This window comes from Panthera onca, chromosome C1 (assembly GCF_046562875.1).
Source record: "Panthera onca isolate mPanOnc1 chromosome C1, mPanOnc1 haplotype 2, whole genome shotgun sequence".
Lineage (NCBI taxonomy): Eukaryota > Metazoa > Chordata > Mammalia > Carnivora > Felidae > Panthera > Panthera onca.
Window position 1 is genome coordinate 191,614,075 of NC_138346.1, and position 19,193 is coordinate 191,633,267.

General features: G+C 46.4%; 1 long non-coding RNA gene across 2 annotated transcripts in view; it reads left to right on the forward strand.

The window, feature by feature from the left end:
• The first annotated feature begins 1,711 nt into the window (after positions 1–1,711).
• Positions 1,712–19,193, forward strand: part of LOC132673096 (uncharacterized) — a 42,926-nt gene continuing 25,444 nt past the window's right edge. For both annotated transcript variants that reach the window (XR_009607869.2, XR_009607868.3), the window contains exons 1-2: positions 1,712–2,076; positions 5,267–5,506. This is a non-coding gene — a long non-coding RNA (uncharacterized LOC132673096). The remainder of the gene's footprint in view (positions 2,077–5,266; positions 5,507–19,193) is intronic.

Here is a 19,193-nt window from a genome sequence, read left to right on the forward strand (position 1 = left end):
TTCCTTCCTTCCCCTTTCTCTCCCTTCCTCTTTCTTTCTTTCTTTCTTTCTTTCTTCCTCCCCCCCTCTTTGTTCTTCCTTTCTTTCTCTCCTTCCTTCCTCCCTCCTTCCTTTCTCTTTTTTCTTTCTTGCTTCTTTCTTTTCTTTCTCTCTCTTTCCTTCCTTCTTTCCTCCCTCCTTCCCTCTCTCTCCTTCCTTCCTTCCTTCCTTCCTTCCTTCCTTCCTTCCTCTCCTTCTCTCCTTTCCTCTTTCTTTCCTTCTTTCTTTCTTTTTTTCTCCCCTTCTCTCTTTGTTCTTCCTTTCTTTCTCTCCTTCCTTCCTCCCTCCTTCCCTCTCCTTCCTTCCTTCCTTCCTTCCTTCCTTCCTTTTTGCAGCATGGAGGCTTTTAATTTTGGAGCAATTCAACTTCTCTTCTTTGTGCTTATGAGCTTTTGGTATTGTACCTAAGACACCACTGCCTAACCCGAGGCCACAACTATTTACTCCCATGTTTTCTTCTGAGTTCTACAGTTTCAGCTCTTACATTTAGGCCTACGATCCTTTTTCAGTCAACTTTTGTACACCGTGGTGTGGCTACCCCATAGTACCAGTACCCTTTGTTCAAACAAGTGGTCTTTCCCCACTGAGATATCTTGACACCTTTGTCAAACATCAACTGGCCACAAATGTCAACACTTAATTCTGGACTTCTGATTCTATTCCATTGATCTGTCTGTCTATCCTTATGCCAGTGTCACACTGACTTGATTTGTGGTACGTTTGGCCCCCTCCCCTCTCTCCTGTCACCCCCAGGCAATTGCAGTGCTCAGCACACACATGGCGCATGAATGGTAGAAAGTGACAGCCATTCCCGCTGATGCTGGGACACCAGGTGCCTGCACGCATACACCCGAACCTCAGGGCTCCTTAGCTTCTTCTTAAAAGGTGCCACCCGGAGCACAGGCTCCTTCTCCAGCCTCCTCTTTTGAATTCACTCGTTCCTGAGAACCTTCCTGGGCCAGAAAACTTTAGTCCTACGAAGTGCACGCCTCAGTCTACCTCCGAGACAGACTTTGCTCCCGGCTGCTTCCCCCGGCAGTGCGCGAGCTTCCTGGCTGTCAAGACCTCTGCCACTTCACCCCTCGGAGCCCCGTTTACCGTGACAGTATTAATACCCACCTCTCAGGGTTGTTGAAGAATAAATTAGATAACGTGTCAAGCACTGAGAGAAGTGCTTTCACAAGCATGGACTTCTGTGAGATACGTACCCAGCTTCATCCGTAAGGGTGGGGAAACTGAGGCACACATAGAAGAGGTTGTAGACCAGGGCCCTGTATCATTGCACTCAAACCCACGCCTGGCGCCAGAGCCTGTTCGCCAGGTCCGGAGCTGCAGGGACGGAGGGCAGGGGGCTTCCCGGGGAGAAGACCCCGGTCGGGGTAGACTGTGGGGCGAGGCCTCGCCCCTGCTTCCGGCCTCTCCTTGCCTGGCACGCCGTCCCAAAGTGGGGGGGTCTGGCCGGACAGGGCGGACGGCAGGGGCCCCCCAGAGGCAGCCGCGGGCCGCTGCGTTCCGCTCTCGTGGCCCCAGCGCTCAGTGCGCGGCCCGGGACGCGCGGCGCGTTCGGGCTGGAAACTGACACAAAAGAACAAACAGGGAGGCGTCTAAAATGCTAATGCGGCGCCCGCGCGGCTGGCGGCAGCGCAGCCCGGGGCCGCGGTCACGCCGCCGTGGCTCATTATTGCCGCCGGGGGCCCGCGGCCGGGAGCAGCGGGACGCGGGGCCGCACGCGGCGCGGCTGATGGCGGCGCTGATGGCGCGGTGGCGCGGCCCGCGGGCGCAGCGGGCGCCGGGCCTGCCGCGGGCTGCGCGCTCCGGGGCCCCGGACCGAGCGGCGGGCCCGCGCCCGCCGCACTCCTCGTTCCCAGTCATTTTCTAATGAAAAAGCCTTGGCTTCTTTGAAAATCCAAAGGGCGCCGGACGCTAGTGGAGAAGAGCCCAAACAAGACGGCGAATGCAGAAAGTAAAAGGCCGGCGTTCCTCCAACCCGTCCTTCGCAAATCTCTCCAGAGAGATCCAGCCTTTACAGATCGGAAGGTAGCCCCGCCGACTTTTTTAATGCTCATAACAATTGGATTTAAAACAAAAATCAAAAGGGAATCGTAGTTTATTTCCCTCACCCCTAAATGCAATCCTGATAAACATTCTGGTCTCTCACTTGCTTTTTTTGAAGTAAGAATGTGACTGGAGATCTTAACCAGGTTATCAGGCCTAGCTCGATCTAATTCTCCCCAAAAGTCCTGTGATATTCCAGGGTATCAGGGTACAATAGCCAATATAACCTTTCTTCTGTTGCCACGAATTAAATACTTGCTACATGCCAGGCTTTTGCATAAGCACCTTACCTGTACGGTGTCATTTTTTAAGTTATTATAATAGAGGCAAGTGTAATAATTCCCTTGAATTAATGAAGAAAGGGGCACAGAGAGGTGAAGGAACCTGCCTGAGGCCACACAGCTAGTCAAGTAGCAAAGGCAGGGGTGAAGCTGGGTGGATTTGACTTGGAAGTCTCGCCCTTCTCCCAAAGCTCAGTGCCCAGCCAGGTGGATCATTCAGGTCACTGAATACTGGTAGGGGGCCCTTTCCCTGCTCTGGTAGTTCTTTTCCCACAAAGTCTACTTCAGTGCTTCTGTGGGATTCTGCTGATTTCTTCCTGGTGATTCTACCCCAATTATTTTGATCTGGGGATCAAAGCATTGAAATTATATATATTTGGTTAAAAACAAGTACTAGTGGCTATGAAGTGAAAAGTGATTCTACCGTCCCAGATTTCCAGCTTCCTTTCAGAGGAAACCCTTGTTAGCAGTTTTTGTGTATCTTTCTAGACATTTGCAGTGCCTGTGCTTTCCCATACAAGTGGTGGCATTCGAGATAGGCTTCTGTAGCTTGCTTTTTCCAATTAACATTATATTTGCAGATCGTTTTGTATTGGCAGAGATAGATCGATTCATTCTTTTTCTTGTTGTTCTAAAATTCAGTTTTGCTTTTTGCAATAGATAATACATTCAAAGGATTCAAACATCAAAATAGTAGAAATAAGAATGCATTGAGAAGTCGATTCCAGTCCCTGTCTCCTCTGTGGGGGTTCCTCTCCCACCTTGGGCATCTGCTTTTATTAGCGTCTCTTTATACAACATTTACTGTACTTCTGATGTATTTAACTATCCTATTGGTGCATGTTTAGGGCTTTCAGGGTTTTTTTTTCTTTTTCTTTTTTTGGCGATCGCATAAAGCTGTAGTGACTACTCTCGTATGTACTTTTTGCACACGTTTGTGAGTGTATTTGTAGGAAACATTCTTTAATTTTAATTTTTTTAAATGTTTTACTTATTTTTGAGAGCAAGTGAGAGTGCATGAGTGGGGAAGGGGCAGAGAGAGAGAGAGAGAGAGAGAAGACACAGAATCCAAAGCAGGCTCCAGGCTCTGAGCTGTCAGCACAGAACCCAATACGGGGCTCAAATTCACAAACCCGCGAGATCATGACCTGAGCCAAAGTCGGTTGCTTAAGAAGTTGGTCGCTTAATGGACTGAGTCACCCAGGCGCCTCCTGTAGGAAACATTCTTAGAGGTCAAATCGCTGTATCAGAGGTGCCTGGGTGGCTCACTTGATTAAACATCTTACTTCCACTGAGGTCATGATCTCGCGGTTCGTGAGTTCGAGCCCCACATCCGGCTCTGTGCTGACAGCTCGGAGCCTGGAGCCTGCTTCGGATTCTGTGTCTCCCCCTCTCTCTGCCCCCTCCCCTGCTCACACTCTGTGTCTCTCTGTCTCTCAATAATAAATAAACGTTGAAAAAAAAAAAAACACAAAAAGATCGCTGCATCAAAAGACAACGTAGGTTGAAAATTTTCAACTTCTTGCCAATTTGTCCTTCAAAGAACTTGCACGAATTTACACTCCTATTGACAGTACATGAGCATATGTTGGCATCTTCTTGTTTCCACCTGCAAATGGTATTGTTACACTAAATTTTTTTTTTTTTGCCAATCTGATAGATGAAAAATAATAATCTGTTGCAGTATTTCATGATGATTGAAGCCGAACATCTTGTCAGGTGTTTAAAAGTGATTTCTATTCCTTTTTTTTTTGTTTGTCACCATTTTTCTTTTTCTTAAATTTAATTAATTAATTTATTTTTACCATTTTTCTGTTGGGTTGTTGGACATCTTCTCGATCTCTGAAAGTTCTTACATCATGTGGACATTAGCCTTCTCTCAGTTTGCCATTTTCTTTTGCTTTTGTATTTGTTTTGTCTGGTAGACATTTTCAAACTTTTGTGTAGTTATATTTGTTAGTTTTGAAATAATTCATGGAACATGTATCTCACTTAGATCTTAAAATCTTTTCAAAATTTCAAATGTTTTTCATGTTTTCTTTTGTATTTTTACAGTTTTATTTAATATTTAGATCCTTTATCTATCCAGAATACGTTTTAGTATAAGAAGTGAGGTCAGGATTTGACTTTTCCCCTCAGTATGCATAGCCAGCTGTCCCAACACTAGTTATAAAATAATAAAAAATTTCCTTATTGTTTTGAAATGCCAGCTTTTTAAATACACCAAATTTCGATATGTGTTTATTTCTAGACCCTCTATTCTTTCCATTGATTGGTTTGTCTATTCATGATTTGGTACTGAATTGTTGTTTTTTTTTTTTTTTAAGTTTTTATTTATTTATTCAAGTGATCTATCCCTACACCCAACATGGAAATCGAACTCATGACTGAGATCAAGAGTTACATGCTCTTCTGACCGAGCCAGCCAGGCACCCCCAGTACCAAATTATTTTAATTACTGATTCTCTGTAATATGTTTTCGTATGTAGTAGGGCTAGTCCCCATACCCATTACTATTTCTTTTGCCAGAATTTTTCTGGCTATACTTACATGTTTCTTTTTTCACATGAACTTAAGATTTACTTGTTTTGTTCTAAGAAATATCCATTGGTACTTTATTTGTTTATTTTTGAGTCCTCTCTACACCCGACGTGGGGCTCGAACTCAACATCCCTAGATCAAGAGTCACATGTTCCACAACTGAGCCAGCCAGCCTCCCCTCCTGTTGGTACTTTAATTGGGATTATATTACACTTATAGCATTAACTAGGGAGAATTGATATCTTCCGTGAGTCTTTTAAATCAAGATCACATTATGACTTTCATTTACTCTGGGGCAGGCGCAGTAAATTCTCAGCAAGTATTTAATTCATTCCTTCTACGTTTTGCAGCTTCTTGTACATGGCAGGGCTACATACCTGGTTCTGGCTGGTGAAATATGAGCAAAGGTGACATGTGATACTTTGGGGCTGAGGCAGTGACAAACCCAAGCATGGTTCTCTGCGTTCTCTTCCCTTGCTTTGGTGATCACGGGAGCATGAGGCATCACGGGATGAAGGCAAGCCTATTGCTGAGCCACACGTGGAGGACAACTGTCTCCAACACTCACCCAGATACACAGCTGAGTTCAGGTGAGAAAAATAAGCTTGTGTTGTGTTAAGCCACTGAGATTTTGGTGGTGGTTGTTTCTGCAACATTTAGCCTTTTCTTTCTCTCTTTTTCTCTCTTCCTTCCTTGCCTCCTTTCCCCCTCCTTTCCCACCCTTCCCCTTTCTTTCTCTCCTCTATGCCCAACATAGGACTTGAACTCACAGCCCTGCAATCAAGAATTGCACGCTGTACCAGCTGAGCCAGCCAGGTGCCCCTAGCCTATGCTTTCTGTTACACCCTCAGTAGAGTTTTAATGTTTTACTCATAGATCCTGTGCATTTCTTATTAGGTTTATTTCCTTTTATTTTACTATTATAAATGAGGATTCCTCCCTTCCTGTATATTTTCTAATAGTTTGTGGTTTATGTATAGGAAAGCTATCAATTTTTATGTATTATGTCTGTAATCAGTCACCTTACTGAAGCTCTTGGATTTTTGAATAGATTTTTAGTTGATTCTCTTGGGTTTACCTTTCCTTTTTTCCTTTTTATTCTTATCTATTTGCTAGAATGGAGGTTGAAAACTACCTGCTGTAGGACCAGGTGTATTTTCTGTATTTGCAAAATAATTCAACCATCTTTTAAAAAAAATTGAGTTTGTGCCCATATATTAAAGCTGAAATTCCAGCTTCACTTGAAATTTTAGGTGGTTAGACAACACTGGGCTGGTATTCCTGCCCGGAAAAATACACTGGAGCGCATGAGCCTCTGCCCTGAGATAGGTCCTGATTCTAGAGTTTAGCCAGTCCCTATTTTTTAAATTTAATTTAATTTTTTAATTTTTATTTTTGAGAGAGAGAAACACAGAGCGTGAGCGGGAGAGGGGCAGAGAGAGAGAGGGAGACACAGAATCCAAAGCAGGCTCCAGGCTCTGAGCTGTCAGCACAGAGGCCGACGCGGGGCTCGAACCCACAAACCACGAGATCATGACCTGAGCTGAAATCAGATGCTCATCTGACTGAGCCACCCAGGTGCCTCTAACTAGTGTCTGTTTTTAAAAACCTAATTATCTTCACTTTTAAAAATTACCTGCATGACCCCTGAAGGCATTTGAGTTTGTAACCTTGCTGGCACTTTCAGAAAGAAATTAAATAATACTGGTGATAGAAAGTATTCTTGACTTATTTCTGACTTTAATGGCAGGGCTTCTAGCATTTTACTGTGAAGTATGAAGTTGGTTCTTTCCTCTAACATTTTATTATGAACAAATTCAAATACAGAAAAGTTGAAAGAATTGCGTAGGGAACACTCATTCCCAGCTCCTACTTGGCTACAATTAACATTTCATTATACTCGTTTTATTACATTTTTATCCATCTACCCTTCCCTTCCATCCATCAATCCATCTTATTTATTTATTTTTGATGCATTTCAAAGTAAATTGAAGACATCAGTACGCTTTACCTCCAAAAATTTCAGCATACATGTCATTAACCAGAGGTCAATATTTGCTTTTGTTTTTTTTTCTTTTTTGAGGTAAAATTTACATACAACTTAATGCGCAAATCTTAAGTATGCCATTCTATGAGTTTTGATAAATTCATGTTCTTGTGTAACCCAAACTCTTACCAGGATTTAGAATATTGCTATCATTCCAGAAAGTTCTGTTGTACTCTTTCCCAATTCAGTCCCTATCCCCCAACCTCAGGCAGCCACAGTTCTGATTTTTTTCCCACCACCGATCAGTTTTACCGATTCTAGAACTTGATACAAAAGGGATTGTACTCTTGTGTAAGTCTTCTTTCACAAAGCGTGTTTCTGAGACTCATCCATGTTGCCACAGATATCAATAGTTCTTTTTATTGTTGAATATTGTTTCATTGGTAGGGACTGAATGTTTGCATCTCCCCCCAAATTCACATGTTGAAGCCCAAACTCCCAATGTGATGGTATTTGACTATGGGGCCTTTGGGAGGCAATTAGGGTTAGGTGAGGTCATTAAGGTAGAGCCCTGGTGTGATGGGATCAGTGCCCTTAGGAGAACAGACACCAGAGAGCTTGTTGTCTCTCTCCTCCATGTGAGCATGCAGGGAGAAGGCGGCCATTTGCAATCCAACAACAGAGCTCTCACCAGAACCTGACCATGCTAGCACTGTCTTCTTGGACTTTCAGCCTCCATCCAGGACCATGAGAAAATACATTTCAGTTCTTTAAACTGCCCAGTCTATGGTATTTTGTTATGGCGGCCTGAGCAGATTCAGACACGCATTATATGACTATATCACCATTTGTTTAACCAGTTCATCCTGTTGTTTGGTCCTTTCCGGTTTGGGGCTAATATGAATAATAGTATTATGAACATTTATGTGCAGGTCTTTTTGGGATATTTGCTTTCATTTCTCTTGCGAAAATTCTAAGGAGTAGGATTGCTGGATTGCAAGGTTGGTGTATATTTAGTTTTATAAGAAAGTAACAGACATTTTCTCCCTTTTTAATTTTTTTTTTTTTTTTTTTTTTGAGAGAGAGTGTGTGAACAGGGGAGAGGGGCAGAGGGAAAGAGAGAGAATCCCAGGCAGGCTCCATGCTCAGTGTGGAGCCTGACGTAGGGATTGATCCCACAATCCTGAGATCATGACCTGAGCCAAAATCAAGAGTCAGACAGTCAACCGACTCAGCCACCCAGGTGCCCCCAGACCTTTTCTCCACGTGTTTTGCATGTCCACAAACAATGTGTGGGAGTTCTGCTTGCTCTGTGTCCTTGTCAACACTCAGTGTGGTCTGGATTTTGTTTTGATGCCCAAGGTGTGTAAATCATGTTCATGAAATACCCATCTATTCCTATTTTATTAAGAGTTTTTTTTTTCTCTGTTTTTAAAATCTGGAAAGAATGTTGAAATGTATAAATTCTTTTCTAGCATCTATAAGATGATCCTTATTATTATTTTTTATTTGTTGTTATAGTGAATTACAGTAACAGATTTTCTAAAATTGAACCAGCCTTGCATTCCTGGGATGAACTCCATGTAGTCATGGTATGCTGGCTTTCTTCCTTTCTTTTTTTTTAAAAGATTTATTTATTTTTGAGAGACAGAACGCAAGTGGGGAAGGGGCAGAGAGAGAGGGAGACAGAGGATCCGAAGTGGGCTCAGCGCTGACTGCAGTGAGCCCAATGCAGGGCTCAAACTCAGAGCTGTGAGATCATGACCTGAGCCGAAGTCGGATGCTCAACCGACTGAGCCACCCAGGTGGCCCTGTATGCTGATTTTCTAATATGTGGCAGCACTCTGGTCGCTCGTCCTCTATTTAGATTGTTATTCACTATTAGTAAGACAAACCAGCTTCATGTTGGGTTTTTCCTTTGTGAGTTTTTAATGTTATACTGGCTTTGAAAATGGATTCAGAAGCTTTTTTTTTTTTTAGCATCCTGGGCTCTGACCCGGCGATTTTGGACTTGTGGTTTCTGTATGATTTTCTGTCTGTCAGTTGGTTGATTTGGGCATAAAAAAATAAATAAACGTTACTAGCAGGCATACTACCCGTTGTGCGGTCATCACACAATATGCTGTAGCCACAATATGCTGGGGCAGCACAGCTATTGGTTAAGAGCACAGGCTCCGAACCCTGGCGGGGCCACATTCTAGCTCTGCCATTTTCTGGCAGCGTGGGGGCAGCTGGGGCTCCAGGAACCAAATGCCTGGGGCGCGGTAAAGAGACAAAGACGGCTTTCAAATTCTCATCTATGACCCAGGGACAGTAATAGTATCTACTTCCCAGGGGGAGTTAGGGGATGGATGCAGTGCTGGGTGAGGGTACCAGCTGAGAGCCTGGTACACAGTAAGCTTGTGGGAGACACTATAGTGAAGCTAGTTCTAACCCCTAAGTCAAGTGGAATCAGTCAAACACTTGCAGTTGTCTGTCAATCCACAGAATTCGTGTCCTTTCCTTGGGAGCAGCTTTTTCTTATCATTTCCCCTAGACACAGGGTGAGGATGTGAGAAGAGCCAGCCCAAGTTCCCCTGGAAGTTCAGCTGGGTTGGTGATAGGAGCAGTCTTCCAGATGGGTGCAGCCAGACTTGCTCGGACCCACAGAGATTAGGCACCAGGCGTGACGTCTTCTCTGTCACCCATTTCCTTGCCCTGCTCCCTGCTTTCCTTGAAGGTATGAAGCTGACGAGTGCTCTGGAGCAGGCTAGGTTCCTGGATGTTGCTGGATTTTCTGTTTTTTTTTTTTTTTTTTTCTTCCTGTACTGAATGATTCTAGTTAATTAAAAACATTTTTTTAAATGTTTATTTATTTTTGAGAGACAGAGACACAGAGTGTGAACAGGGGAGGACGGAGAGAGAGGGAGACACAGAATCGGAAGCAGGCTCCAGGCTCTGAGCTGTCAGCACAGAGCCCGATGTGGGGCCCTAACCCACAAACGGTGGGATCATGACCTGAGCCAAAGTCTGATGCTCAACCCACTGAGCCACCCAGGCGCCCCAGCTAGTTAATTTTTTTAGAAGCTGGGTTTAAGACTTTCCTCTTATCATCCTGCCTTGGCAGGGTGGGGTGGGGGGGGTGGATGGCTTCCTGGCTCTCCCCACTGAAGAGGCAAGAAAGCGTGGGAGGTGGAGGGGGGACAGAGGATGCTTTGGAAGGGCGTGAGCCCTCTATCCCAGCAGGTGTTTGAGAAGAGGCAGGACGGCCACTAGATATGGACACTGCAGTAGGGATTCAGGCAGTGGATGACGGGGTTGTCTGGGGAGTGAGGTGGGGGACTGTGATTAACTAGTGGAAAGGTCTTCGAAGGTGGATGGAACTGGGTACCTGGGTGGCTCAGTCAGTTCAGCGTCCAACTTCAGCTCAGGTCACGATCTCACGCTTCGTGAGTTCAAGCCCCGCATCAGGCTCTCTGCTGTTAGTGCAGAGCTGGCTTTGGATCCTGTGTCCCCTCTCTCTCTCTCTGCTCCTCACCACTTGCCCTCTCTTTTTCTCAAAAACAAATGAACGTTAAAAAAAAAAAGGTGGACAGAACTAATAACACATTCCATAATACAATAGTGTGATCTCTGGCAGGTAACTGCTTTTCCGTGCTTCAGTTTTCCCATCTGTGAAATGGGTACAATAATGGGCTAAAATGCTGTTTCTTTTCACCCAGAGATTCTGTGAAGCAGGAAGGATTTTCCTGACGTTTAGCCAGAAGAACCCTTGTTTTTAGCACCTGCCTCACCTTGCAGCTCACCCCTATCTTTCCCACGAAGCACAGAGTGTGCTTGGGTTTAGAGGTTTCCACCTTAGAGATGATCTGGGGGCTATGGCTACAGGGCCAGGGACACATGTCACTGTGAGTGGGTCCTGCTGTGGATGCAGGAGGTTTCTGTTATATTTGGCCTCATTGACTACTTCCTCCCAATTCTGTAAATCAGATATGCGGGCATCATTGGAGTGTCCACTTTGGCAAAAAGACCTTCCTTAGACTAGAAATGCAGCTGCCTGGTGGCTTCCTGGGGGCCTGAGGAAAGTCAGGTTTGCGTGTTCATTCCATTGTGCTGGGGACAAAGAGAACACAGTTGAGGACCAGTGCGAACCTTTGCATTTTTGGGTGTTCAGCTGATGATTTACGATGCAAAAATTTCCAAGAGAGGAAAGATTTGGAGCTTGATGTACAAGCCTGTCTTGAGGTTTGATGGTTAAACGTTATATTCTAGAACTACAAGATGTAATAATAAAAAAATTTGGGAAAATTTCCCTATAATGGCAGATGGAGATTAAAATGCATTTGGGGACATTTCCAACATACATGAACATAGTGGATGAAAGCAAGTCCTCAACAAGCTAACCTGTGGGAGCCAAGCTCTGCCCTCACACCTCCACCTGAGGGGGCCATTTAAGAGGCATAAAGGCCTGTAGTTAATTAGATTGTAAGGGAGGGAGGGGTAAGAATCAAACAGCCCGCAGGAGCAGGTTGGTGAGATAAAGCCATCCTGAGACAAAAGTAGTTTTGGTTTGGAGTTTCGGAGTATAAAAGATGCCAGTGAATATCTAACCAGAGCCAATATGGACAGAGAATGTTGCCCATTCTGCAGTGGCGGTAAACCGAACTTGGAAACACAAAGATTTCTAGAGGCTACCTAAGGAGTCAAGTGTCCTTGAGAAAATCATGCCCGTCTCTTTGCCCCGGACTTCCACATGGATCCTCTCCATCTGGATCCAAGCACCCTGGTATTCAGGCTGGGCTGGCACGAACACCACCAGGATTATAGAATCACCTTCTGCAGGTGCTAATTAGCAATGTGGAGGAGAGAAGCCTTAAATCCTAGCCACTGGCAGTGTCCCATGAGCAGCACGGGAGGGAGATCTGGCTGTACCATCAGCCCCGATCCCTAAAGCTGTCCCCCCCTGGGAGGCTGCAGGTGTGGATGATTAAGGGTGCAGAAACAATTCAAAGACATGGGTGCCTGGGAGAGGAGGCATCGTTGGGGTGGTGGGATCCTCATGGCCGCTTGGCAGCTGTGAGATGCTCGGTAAGCTGGGACTGAGGGACGGCGTGGGGACACGCTTTGTGCTGCCTGATGCGGTCCCTCCCTCTCCCCACTTCTCATGCCGCTCCCAAATCTTCATAAATTCTACTGGAACTCGTCAAGTGCTCGGTGTGCATAGATTTCCAGGGGACTCTGGTCAAGGGGCTGAGTTTTGCACCTGGGGGGATGTGGGACAGAACACAGACATCAAGGGGAACAGAATCTGGACCACAGGCACGTGAGTCTGGGGACTCAAGTCACATCCTAGGAAGGCTTGAAAAGTCCCCATGTATGTAGATACGTATGTAAACCCCAGGCTGGGACTGCACCTGTGTTACATTATCAATACCCCCCCCCCATTTAGAGTGGAGGAATCGGGAGTCTCGAGAGGTTGTTAGCTGGCTGGCCATCTTTTCCCATCTGGAGCTTTAGATCCGGACAGCAACACTCTGGCTTGCCTCTCCTGAAAGTCCTCATGCCTGGAGAGAGAAATTGGCCTGCCGTTGGGGGCCAAGCAGAGACCTTCTAAGAGGTGAGCTGTGAGAGCAGGGAACAAGGGAATTCAGGAAGCAGGATTTTGTTATGGGCCAAGGCCACTCAACTCGCTGCCATCTGTGAGGATTTTGGAGGCTGCTTTCTGGAAGCCCAAAACACAGCTTCCAGAGGACCTCATTGTTCCTGGCTGGCCAAAGGCCTGACCCCTCCAGCAGCAGCCTGGGCCTCCTCTCCCTCTCTTTGTACCTTGGGCTTCCAGCCCTAGAGGTTAGCTTCCCTTCCCAGTATCCTCAGAGGCCTTACAGGTATGCATTTCAGTGCCCACAGCAAAAGCACTACAGGACAGGGGACTCTTTTCTCTAGAGCGTTTATTATTAGGGGCCAACGGTACCCGGAGAAAAAAAACCCACTGACTTCCAAATTCTGCTCTGGAAACCAAACCTAATTTAGGGAAGTACAATGTGCTAAAGAAAGATTGCCTCTTAATTTTAGATTCATGCGGAATGCAGGCAGGAAGGCAGAATCCCTTAACATAACACAGGCTTTTTGGTGGTGTAACAGAATAATAAATCCTTGAGGAATTCCCCAAGCAAGGTAAAGTAGGATAATATACATTTCTTAATATTGCAGAAGTTCCCTTAATCTTATTGTTTAAACTTTTCAATAAACCGTAATGTTTATTAGTAGTTTTTCATTTCCAACTGTCAGATAATTCCTCTTGCTAAGTTGGGATAAACAGGGTCCCCCAGTGCCTCTGGTTTCAGTTTCGTGTGATATATATCTGACCAGACACCTGATATAATAGAGAAGTATTGTGTTTTCCACTGTGTTGAACTTCGAGGTTCAAATGTGTTAATGCAATTGAATTGATTGTAATATTTTATAAAAGTTTCTCCAACGGAAATATGGTTAGCGATCTGAGTTGTCAGAGGTTATGAGAGCACAGAGAGACTTGCTTGCAGTGCTAGAAGCTTCTGGCTAAGTACTGGGGGAGGGGCAGGGAGGCTTGGTGTCGGGGAGTTCGTTCCTTGTCTTCTAGGAAGAGATTCATCCGGCGGGAATGATGGCCAGGTTTTCCCCCAGAAAGGTCTGCTGGAGGGACAGAATGCATTTGTGTTGTCTGAAGGGCATGCGTTTGTCCACGGTGAGCCTGGCGCGCTGGTTCCTCCCCCCAGCTGAGCACCCCGAAGTGAGGGAGTCGGGGAGTCCAGGAGGCTACATCAAGCTGGAGACTGAATGGAAGAGTTCTGAGCCCCTTTTGCAGGAAAAAGTGGGAGATGGCAACGTTAATTGCCACAGAGAGAGAACTTTTTTCCTTATCAAATGCCCCAGAAGTACTGTTACTCTTTGCGGTATTCCCCGCAGGGGAAAATCCTATCTTAAGTGATCAGCACACACGATGAAGAAATTCATTTTTTACCCTCTCCCTGACTCTTTTTTTTTTTAATTGATTTTTGTTCCCTCTCAGAAATGGCAAGTAATCTAACCTTGTTGCAGAATTCCTTCCCCTCAGTAGTAGAGGGAGGACCCCCCCCCCCCCCCCCCCCCCCGCCCCAGCCCCAAATCACAGTAAGGAAAAGGCTAAAATCCCACCTGGCTAATGAGGTCTATAACTGAGCCATTAGTTCTGCCTAGAGCCCCGGTCAGCCTCAGATGAAGTCGATGGCCCATCCCGGTGTTCTCAGATGCCTTTGGTAACACGCTCCACTACCTGCGGGGGGGTGGGGGCACCTGCAGGGGGGCTCCTGCAGTCTGGTCTCTCAGAATTAAAGGACAGACAGTTGGCCCGGGATGTTTTCTGTTTTCTGGGCAGATGCTGGGATGATGGAGAGGATGCTCAGGGAAGAAGCCTGTTGGATTTCTGACGCTGAATTCCAGCTCCCCGACCTTCTAATATTTAGCGAGAGAAGCAGTCTGAATATAATTCTCAGAAAAGACTGGATTGAATGGAGCAATCAGTAGGGAAGGGTTACGTTTTGTAATTTCTTCTTTCCCCTTCTTTAAGTGATGTCCAAGCTGTTCAGGACCCATGGGGACTGGAGGCACAGAGGTGAGCCTGTCATCGGTAGGGTTGTCCTTGAGCAACCTCTTTTGAAAGTCTCTTTTCTGCCTTAGGACTTAGAATCTGCTCTAAGGGCTGAAAAATGGAAATCTGTGCTGTCCAATATGGTAGCACCTAGCCACATGTGGCTGCTTAAATTTAAGTTCAATATATTTATTTATTTTTATTTTTATTTTTATTTTTTTTAAATATGAAATTTATTGTCAAATTGGTTTCCATACAACACCCAGGGCTCATCCAATTTAAGTTCAATTTAATCAAAGCAAGCTAAAATGAAAATTTAGCTCCTCAGTTGCACTAGCCACATTTTAAGTACCCAGTAGCCATGGGTGGCTCATGGCTACTGAATTGGATAGCACAGAACATTTCCATCATCGCAGAAAGTTCTAGTGGACAATGTCTGCATGAAGCCCCAGGTCTGGTCACCCGAGCAGGAGGGCGTGAATACACTTGGGGCATAAAACTGGAGACTCCACAGAACCGGATGTTGTTTAGACAGCAAGTCTTACTGTTTATTGGCCGGGAGCCGGAAGGAACCCATATAGAGCCTGTAGAGAAAAGAACAGATAAACCTGAGTTCTCCTCCAGCAAGGCTGCTGGCAGCCACAGGCTGGGGTACAGTGGGGCTCTGCCAGGTGACCATGATATGATGCTGTGATTCATTTCATCCCAGTTGGCCCTGAGGATTCCTAGCAGGGGGAATGGAATACACCAAGGCCCAGAGGCAGGAGGAGATTGGCGTATCCCAGGAACTGGAGGGTGCCTCTCATCTCAAGGCACTGGCAGGGTAAAAGCCGGCAAAGGCATTGGCTGTGACCGAATCCACTGTGTGCAGAAGAGTCTGAGCGTGATGTCAAGGGAGCGTCCTCAAGACCTCTTCCCACTCAGGGTGTCTGTCCTCTGTGTGATCTTCAACTCAGATCCCAGTTTTTCACCCAGCTCCAGAGCTGTAGTCACAAGCCTTCCCTGACGATGGCGTGTCTGGCTTCCAGCCTCCAGGACAGTGCTCGTAGCAGGCGTGACAGATTGTGATTTCCAAAGATGGCTACACCAGTATACATCTGACCTGTGCTCTTCTTACAATGTGAGCTTGATTTTCTTCTTGAAACTGGCCGGAGCTTTGCAACTGCCTTGATCAAGAGAGTACGATCAAGGCAGCATGAAGTGAGGCTGCCTGACTTGGGACGTTAGGTCATGGAAGGTGACGGGTGGCATCTCTTCCTCCTCCCTTCCCCTGCCTCTTCTTCCCCTTCCCTCCCCAGCCTCTCCTCCCCATGCCCATCGGGAACCTGGGCTGCAGTGTAAGCAGTCTGACTACCTTGGCGCTGATTGGGTGCTGGAGAGATCATGTGAAGGGGCTACAAAGGAGACAGATGACTGAGGAGCCCTGGGGCTCAAGATCATGGAGCAGACAGGAGCCACCTCCACAGTGCTCTGTCTGAACTCCTGACCCGCGGAACCCAAGAGCATAATAAATGAATGTTTTATACCACCTTGTTTGGGGATAATTTGTTACACTGGCGTTGTAACTGGAGCAGGGGGTCTGGTGGGATCTTTGGGGGTTAGGGAAAACACCAGCTTTTCATCTTGGGTGGCCTGGAGCATCCCCGGAAGGTGCTGGAACCGGTGGGGTGCTTTTGCAAATGCGGTCAGATTTTGTGATTTTAGAATTTGGAATTTGCTTTGTTTTCTAATCAGGGTTGGGCTAGAACTCCCCAGAGCCCCTTCCGTCGAGAAAGCAAATAGGAATGGCAACCGAAGTGAGGGGGAGTGCTTTAGTTGCCTAAGAGGACAACTGATTTTGAAGAGACCCAGCCACAGGTGCATTACTGTTTACACATAAACGATTGATATGCTTACCACAAATCCTTGTCAATCCACCAAAGCGGGCCCCTGAGGACCTAGTTATGGGAGCTACAGCTAGCTTTGTTAGACTTAGAGCTTGGCTAACGTCAATATAGTCACTTGCACTTAAAAAAATAATAATTGATGAGCATTTCCCAGTGGATCTTAAAATCCAATTTTTACTTTTTGAGATGAGACCAGCCCCGGCACTGATCTGGTGTGAACCGTTGTGGCTTTTATTTACTGAGACCTTCGAGTGTGCCGGGCAGGCACCGTGCTGGGTACTTTAACCTGGAATGTTCTCGTTGAACTGTTGCAGCCCGCCTTTGAGGAAGGTTCTGGAGGTATCCTTGTTTGGCAGATAAGGAAATCATGGCTCAGAGAGGGAAAGTGACTTATCCAATGGCACCCAGCAGTCTGGACTCCAGAGCATGAGTGGGTGGCCGCCAACGCTGGTTCAGCCGCTCCAGGGGACGTTTGTCCATCTGCCCAGGCGGTCTGGTGGAGGACAGCGGGTGCAGCAGCCAGGAGCTCCTGAGCTCCATGTATGTGCACCGGCGAGAGCTTTCCCTGGGGTGCCGGCGCAGTGGGCTGTGTGACCTCGGGTGGGTCATGTCCCACTGTGGGGGAGGTTGGCCTTAAAGCTCTCTAAGCCCCTTTCCCAGTCTTGTCACGGAGAGGCTCTCTGAACCCAGGGTAGCAAATATCCCCTTAGGTTGCAACTCCTGTTTGCAAAGCCTGCTACAGATGCCTTAATTAATTATTCAGGCTGACACATCTCCAGCTCCAAAATCAGAGGGTTGAGAAAAGATCAGAGGAATATAATCAATGTGAACTCGGCTGATAATCGCCGGTCCCAGGGTGGTGTGAAGAGAAGAAAACCCTCCAAATTGGTCTTCTTTTACACTTTGGCCCTGTCTCTGCCAGCGGCCAAGATACAACCGTCCTTCCTCAATAATTAATGAGCGGCAGCGCCCCCGGCCCCGGGGCCCAGGGAGGAGGCCCCTCACGGTGGCTGCCCTCGGGAAGCACGCGTGCCCGTGCACACCCACGTGCGCCAGGCAGTCGGGGGCGGGGTGGCGAGAACACTGAGTCACGCCGGCTGACCCAGCAAAGTGCTGGGAGTGTGACCGGAATGAAGGGTTGCTCTGTCTGTCTCGGAGGTGGCGTGGCAGATCAAATCACAGCGGATCAGGCGCCGAGATGTTGCCTTGCTCTGAGTGACAGAAGTTAATAATTAGTGACAATGATTGACAGATACACTCCATCTGCTGCTCCGACGCCTAGGAGCAGTTATTCCACAACTGTCTGCGGGCACAATGAACCCCCCCGGGAGCGCGGGCTGGCCCGTGATTGACAGCTGCCTCCAAGAGAGACAGGCCACTGACGGGAAAGTCGCTGTCAGCAGAAGCGCTCAGGTCCCCCCACCGCGTTCCCGGGGAGGCTCAGTCTCTGTATACATTTATTCTGTTTCATTTATCATGTCAGCCGTGGTTTTAAATAGATTACTAGCTGGCCTGTTTTTTTTTTTTTTTTTTAACTGGAGAGTTTTCTATCGGTAAATTAGAAATATCCACCTATGTCGACGACTCCCCGGGACGCGCGTCTTCCAATACTTTGTTCTCCTGGTAGATGGAGGAGGGGAGGTGGGAGCTGGCCTGGGTTGGAGATTTCACTGATCTCCCCATTAAAATCAAAATGGAATCTTTAACCAGCAGCCCCGTAAAATGGTGCTGAGCATTTACTTGGTAAACTCGGTCTCAAAAGTCCAAACGGAAGCTCTAAAGTTCCCTGTTTTTTTTTCTCTTTCTTTCTCTTTTTTCCTTAAGAAATAAACATGTCTCTGAGGTGCCTTTCGATGACACAACTCACAGTTGCTCCTAAAACGATATTTGCATTTTTAGACTATGGGAACAATTCCTTGGCAGTTCAGAATCCCCGCTTTCTCAGAATCCCCGCTTTCTCAGGGCGAACTGTTTATTCCCTGGTGCCTTCCTGGTCAAAATCTGGAACGAACTAGCTGGGCAATCTTGACTGTGGGTTACCGTTCTATCTAGACCGAAGTCCCTGCTCCCGTTCCCTGAGTATTTTTATCCTAAATTAAAGCTCGGCCTCCGTGCGGCAGTAACCGGAGGACTGACACCTTGTAGCCCTGTTATAAATAGGAACGCAGAAATATATATGCATTTTTACTAGCGGAATTGTCATTACCTAATTGTTCCTACTTATAATTTGTTTAGCTTTCTGGAAAAATGCATTTCAATTTTGCTTCATTTAGGATCCGGCAGATAGGCTTTCCGGACCATCACTTAACTTCTCTCGCTCCTTTTGTCCCCCTGATGCTTCAGCATAATTTAAAGGACTGTCCATTGCCGTTATGAATAAAAGCCTACTTAAGTCTTGCTATTTAAAATACAGTGAACTCTGCTTATATTGATCTCATTCAGAATGTTCTCCCGCATATGATGTCCATCTTTTAAAGTATGGGTCATGTTTCCTCTTAAGATGTTTTCTTATCTTATTCCTCTAAAATGATATAAACAGTTTCAGCATTCTTGATGATTGGGTATGCGGGTAAAGAAAAGACATCCTGCTCTTTTTTAAGTTTTTAAACGATCAGGATACCAGAAAATGAAGTCATAGGGAGCACAAATGTTTGCCTCTCGTCCAGGGGTCTGTTCTCCTCCTTGTTTCTGTAACAAGATGGTACTTAGCCGACCTCAGGCGGGCCTGAGCTTGCCTCGATGGTGCCCCAGATGGTCCTAACTGCCCTGCCCCAAAGGCTTAGAGTAGGAGTGGGGTGTGGGGGGTGGTGCTGAATATT